Below are 6,348 nucleotides of genomic sequence, written 5' to 3'. Positions count from 1 at the left end.
CTAAAATATCTTTTGTACCGACCTTTTTACTTCCAGTTGACAGCGGCAGTAAAAAGTGTCGACAACAACCAAGGAGCTACCCGTATAAAATATACTGTAGGAAATAATATCATTCTTGCATCAAAACCAGAAAAATTCCAACAATATTCTCAGTTCATCTCAATTTACACTTTCTAACTCTTTCTAACACTTTCTAACTTACCGCACAGCCCTCCTTAAGGTAGCCTCACACCTCGGGAATTTGGTCCGCGGATTTTTTCCCCATGTATTTTTGCATATGCGATGTTTTCGGAATTTGGGCACGGAAAATCAAAATCCCGGCCCCCTTTAAAATACACGGGGACCAAATTCCGGCGGAAAATTTTCCCGAGGTGTAAGGCAGCCTTTAGCCGTGCGGTAAGACGCGCGGCTACAAAGCAAGACCATGCTGAGGGTGGCTGGGTTCGGTCTAGGTAGTTTTCGGATTGGAAATTGTCTCGACTTCCCTGGGCATAAAAGTATCATCGTGTTAGCCTCATGATATACAAATGCGAAAATGGTAACTTGGCTTAGAAACCTCGCAGTTAGTAACTGTGGAAGTGCTTAATGAACACCAAGCAGCGAGGCGGCTCTATCCCAGTGTGGGGATGTAATGCCAATAAGAAGAAGAAGAAGAACTCTTAACACATGTCAACAGCTGATCTTGTTCATGCAGTCATGGATAGTGCTTACCAGGCTCTAAAACATCAATCCTGCATCAAAACCAGAAAAACTCCAACAATCTTCTCAGTTCATCTCAATTTACACTTTCTAACTCTTAACACATGTCAACAGCTGATCTTGTTCATGCAGTCATGGATAGTGCTTACCAGGCTCTTAAAAATCATTCTTGCATCAAAACCAGAAAAATTCCAACAATATTCTCAGCATTCTTATATTATTTCCTACATATACCATTGGTTTAATAGCAGGCATTAAATCCAAAAAAGAATGAAAAAGTCTCTTACTTATTTATCATTTCTGTATAGAAGGAAGATTGTTTTCAGTGTATATGTACATTACGATATGTATTTAGCGCATACTGTGAGAGACTTTTTTTTCCAAGCTCAAAGAGTCTTCTCGAAATCCGGGAAAAAAATCTGAGTTTTCCAGTTTTTTTGCAGGTTTTAAAATCATATGCAAAAATCGGTCTCGGTAAGTCAGAATTTGGAAATATATGCGGGTACAAACGGTCGGGGTTCTACCAAATTGAACCAAGCTGCTTTTTGACTAGCTTGTGATAGAGATGGGCGCTCCGCTCAGGAGCTGTTCCAAAGATTCGCTTCCTTACATTGAGCTGATGAGCCATGGATCTTTTTTAAAAAAGCCCAGCTCAGCAGCTCACTTTAAATTGATGAAATCATTGTCAAACACGCGCCTAGAGAAACTCCCTCAAGCGTACGCACTCGAGTACGCGCGCTGTTGTATTTTGTACAGCACAAACGAAAATACCACGCTCGCGGTACACAACACAAGCGAGCTTGTATGAGCATTCCAGTCCAGTACCGCGCACGTGCTGATCGTTTATTATTTGCACCTCAAGCACCATCAAGCCAAGCGACAGCACCATCTAGCCAAGCAACAGAAATCATTTCTGCTGCAGAGAGGAATAAGAAATACACAAGCAAAAATAATCTAGCTTGCCGTCTATTTCTTAACCCATACCCACATACTCGGCGCTACGAACGGACACACAAAAGATACCTAGTAGTGCGGTAGCGAACGAACCGTACCAAGCAAAAGATCCGAAGATCCGAACAACTCTCAGTTCCGCTCATGTCGTCGTCCAGCTCGAAATTGCTGCGACATGGAAGCGAGAGCTGCGCCACCAGCTCAGATCCGTGCGACACGGATCTCGATCCGGATCAGTCGCGACCGATTCTAGCGAGCGAACCGTGTGGTTCAAACGAACCGAACTGGGAGCTGTGTCTTGCACGGAGCGGATCTTTTACTTGCGACGGGTTTTCCCGCCAGCATACACTGCTACATGTGCACTCGGTTTGTTTGTAGCACCGTGCTCTGTTTTTTTTACTCTCTTGTTTTTATTTCTCTCGCATTTCGGGAACCAATATAAATGAATGGGCTCGCTTGTATGGAAATGTCAACTACGCATGGTTAGAAGGGTTAGAAGTAAGCATATGCGGTATTTCGAAAAATTTCGTTTCAGGTGGTTCGAAACGAAATTCCGCGGAATTTCGCGGAATTTGAGCATGGCGAAATCTGATTTCTTGATTTCGTTTCGTTTCGTAAAATTACAAAAATTTCGCTAGAAAAAACTAGCTTCTAACGAAATTAAACGGAATTTCGCGGAATCTCGAAACAAATTTGAACTTAAATCATGCTTTATATTATCAAAAAATTTGGCTGCGCCGCTGAACAAAATCATAAAAAACAGCTTTTTCATTTTACATTTATATGTTAGGGGAAGGAGGGTAGACTAGATCCCCGGGGAGACTTGACCTGTTTTATCGAGAACTAAAGTTGTTTGGTTCTAGTGTATTTTTTAGTAAAGATTCTCTAGATAAATGACCTTTATGTGGTGAGTTATTTTTTGGATTGACAACCTTATTTATTCTGCAAGGCGGTTTGTATGTTTTGACCTTCCTAAAGATTTTTTTATTGGCCACACAAAATTTGAACAACTTTTCATAATAATGACCAAATGCTTTCGTTTTTTCACAACACAAAGCCATAAATATGCTGAATGATCTGTACTGATGAAAATGTCAACATTCCATCAAAGTTTTAGGATATTTGGATTTGAAGTTATTGCCTCAATAAGGGGACACTTGATCCCCCGTTAGTCACCCATACAAAAATTTGGCGAAAAAATTCAAAAAAATTTAAATCTGTTCTTAGGCTTCTAATTTTTTGTTGATTTGACGGATTTGATGAAGGGTTGGCAGGAAAAATTATTTATTGCGTAGATCTCATAGAAAGGGGATCAAGTCTCCCTAAATTTTAAAATTGCATGTGCTGTCGAATTCAATAACAAAAATCGCTCATGTATACGCACAGCAATTCGATAATTCCGCGTATTTTGAAGAGAAAATATTTAAAAAATCTGAGGGCACCTTTCAAATTTTATCAAAGCAAGTTCTTAGAGAGGGATCAATTCCCCCCGATGACAATTTTTGACAGCACTCCAAAAAATCGATTGTGTATCAATAACAACAATAATTTAAGGACTGTCACACATCAGTAAAGTTAAATACTATATTTCTTAGAGAGTCTGTGTGTAAATCGCGTATGTTTATTTGTTTTTGGTTGTTATACATCGGAAATCAGAAAATGGGATCAAGTCTACCCAGTCTCCCCTATACAGCTGTTTCTATTAACGCTTACTAAATAAACCCCTTATGAGTCGACAAATACGAGTTTAGTTTTCTTCTACGAAACGTCTTCAGTGTTTTGTTGGAAATATCTAAAAGAAAACGAAAAGTATCTTTAAATTTAATTGGATATAAATCAGATCAGTATAACTTTGTTGAAGCGCCAAAGTCGTGGCGTGGATTCCTAGGGCCCTTGTGAAGTTTTTTTTAGCGCCTCTTTCTTATTAAAGGCCAATTTCTTCATCTCCGCTTAGGCCTCAAACTAGGTTTAAGCGCATGAGTAAGCACCGCTTAAGAGTTAGGAAGGCCCTAAGGAAAACATAATCCAACGTTTCACGTTCAAGCAACAATTAGAATCTTACCTAAAAGTAAGAATAAAAAGTTCAAAAGATTGAAGGTACTCAACACAAAGGTTAATATTCGGTGAATCTTCGAAATGTACATACAGCCCACAAGATTTAAATGTAAACTCTGTGATATTATTTGACTATTTGCACAATATGAGTGCAGAATTGATCGTGTTACTGCTGGTCACGGGACGACAGCTAGTCTAGGAAACGCAAACTGAAAAAAATCTGCCTCACGAGCAGAAATTTGTTTAATCAGTGTGCTATTAATCGTGTTGATGTTGGTCATGCTAGCTAGTGCGGAAGAAAACGAGATTAAAAAAATAATGTCTGCATCGAAGAGCACTAAATTACGTAGTGCAGAATCGATCATGTTGTAGAGGATTATTAAACGAAGCACATTGATTATGCGTCGGATTGATTTGAAACATGGTTTTCGTCTTCTGGTTTTCAAAATGACTTCGTTTAGTCGCTTACCAAGGTGGCTCCACATGAATTACCTTTTCAACTAACTAACGATTCCCGATTTGGTAATGCAGCAACTCAAATGTGATCAAATTCGTTTGTATATAAGTCCGAGTATAAGTCACATAATTTGTTTTGCCTCATGTGTGTTGCTCGGGAAACTAATCTCTCCTAATCCAAAATTGACTGTAAGGACGTGACCAGCATCGTTATTAATCATTGGAATTGGAAACTTAGTTTATAAACGGGAACGCGGCAATTTATCATAGACTGCTTCTTCTGTAATTATAGCTCTATTGGTTGCAAAACAGATATTTAACTTCGAAAAAGTTAAATTAGAATTGCGTATATAATGTAAAACCAACTCAAAAAAAATTCCGCGGAAAAAAAATTAAAATTTCGTTTCGTTTCGTAAAATTTCGAATTCAATGGACCTTGATTTCGTATCGTTTCGAAATCTCGAAAGTAAATCCATATTTCGTTTCGATTCGTTTCGAATCAACATAGACATTTTAAATTTCGTTTCGTTTCGTTTCGTTAGGAAAAAGTGTGTTATCGCATACCCTTAGTTAGAAGTGCGCGCAAACGAGGCATTGATTTACTGCACCCAGTATGAAGAGAAAACTTGAAACACGTGATATGGTTCATATACATATGAATTATTCAAATTAACGATTTGAGAAACGTTATCAACAAAATGTAACTTAGAATTATGAATAGAAAATAATGTTGATTAAGTTTTTGTATATAAATAAATGTGATGGTTCTAAATGAATTCCTAGACTTCAAAACTAGACGGTCAGAAAAAGCGTAATAAATGTTATTAGTTTAAAATTGTCGGTTTTTCAATAGAAGTTATTACCTCACTGTAGCTTAACTTTTTAAAATTTTCAAAGTGAGGTAAATAGATGAATGATGAATGAATGAATAAATTAATGAATGACATAAATTTTTCAAATTTTTGAACAATAATTAAAATAATAATATTAACAATTATGTTTTAATATATGTAGCATTAAAGAACTGAAGAGCTGATCCAAGGAGCTGACTCTTTTCAATGAGCTGAACGGATCAGATCCGCTCACTGCAATGAGCTGTTTTGCCCATCTCTAGCTTGTGATATTGTGCTTTCTAACAAAATGACAACTTTTGTGACAAGGCTCCTCACTGAGGAAAATGGACGTATGGTTTTCAATCAAACGCCTTATGAAAATTTGCCACAAGGAATCGGTATGAAATTCAATATCTTGCCTTATGAATGACGATTTTTATTTGAAAAAAAGCAAAGTCCAGTAGACTGGGTTCGAACCATGGACGTCGGGGTCGAGAGGCCGATACGCAGACTACTACGCAGCATCGCCACCTCTCGCCTGATAGTGTCAATATCGCAATTTATACCAGCAGGTGTACTAGTGTTGTTGAAAAGATTTGAAAGGGCCTTCAACGGATGTTTAGCTTGAATGCCACTGGTCTCGTCCTATTGACCATAAACCGTACTTCCTGATGGTCGCACGAAGTAAACCCCTCATGAACCCTCCATTCATTGTCTGCCGTCTGAACGCGGATACCTGCCTCTCTTTTAACAGGACTACGTTCAGTCACGCTAGCGACTGGCGTTAGTGAACCGGGATCCCCAGTCCATTGCCCACGCATTAAAGTTACCTGCCAATTCTAATGGTTTCAGACCAGTTAGTGCGCCTACAAAATGCAATCAAAATCATCGTCAAGGAAGCATTATCGCACAGTGCTAAATACAATGTGTGTGGCCAAGCGGCAACCACATAGCGGTGATGTGCAAAAGTCAAACACAAGCAAATCCGATGAAATCGTCATCGTTGGTCGATTGACCACCTACAAAAAAATTAATCTACCGTTGGAAAGGTAAACGATGTACTAATGTACTGCACTGTATTCCATCTAGGAGGATAGTAGCAGCTACAAGAGTTAAGCGTTTACTTTGGCTATTACGAAACGCTCATCGTCAGGAGATGAAACTATTTCCTGGATTGGATACTTCCCGCATGACCAGATTGACATTGTTCTGGACTTGTCCGCAATCCAACTGCCGTTCCCATCATACTCATCGGATATATTATATATTAAGGTAACATAATTATCCTAGATTTCGACGCCACACTGACCTCAATGTAGCTACCAGGTCTCCGGCTTTTGTTATTTCATCCAGG

Source organism: Armigeres subalbatus, chromosome 3, assembly GCF_024139115.2.
Source record: "Armigeres subalbatus isolate Guangzhou_Male chromosome 3, GZ_Asu_2, whole genome shotgun sequence".
In the NCBI taxonomy this organism is placed as follows: Eukaryota; Metazoa; Arthropoda; class Insecta; order Diptera; family Culicidae; genus Armigeres; species Armigeres subalbatus.
This window is presented reverse-complemented; position numbering follows the sequence as displayed.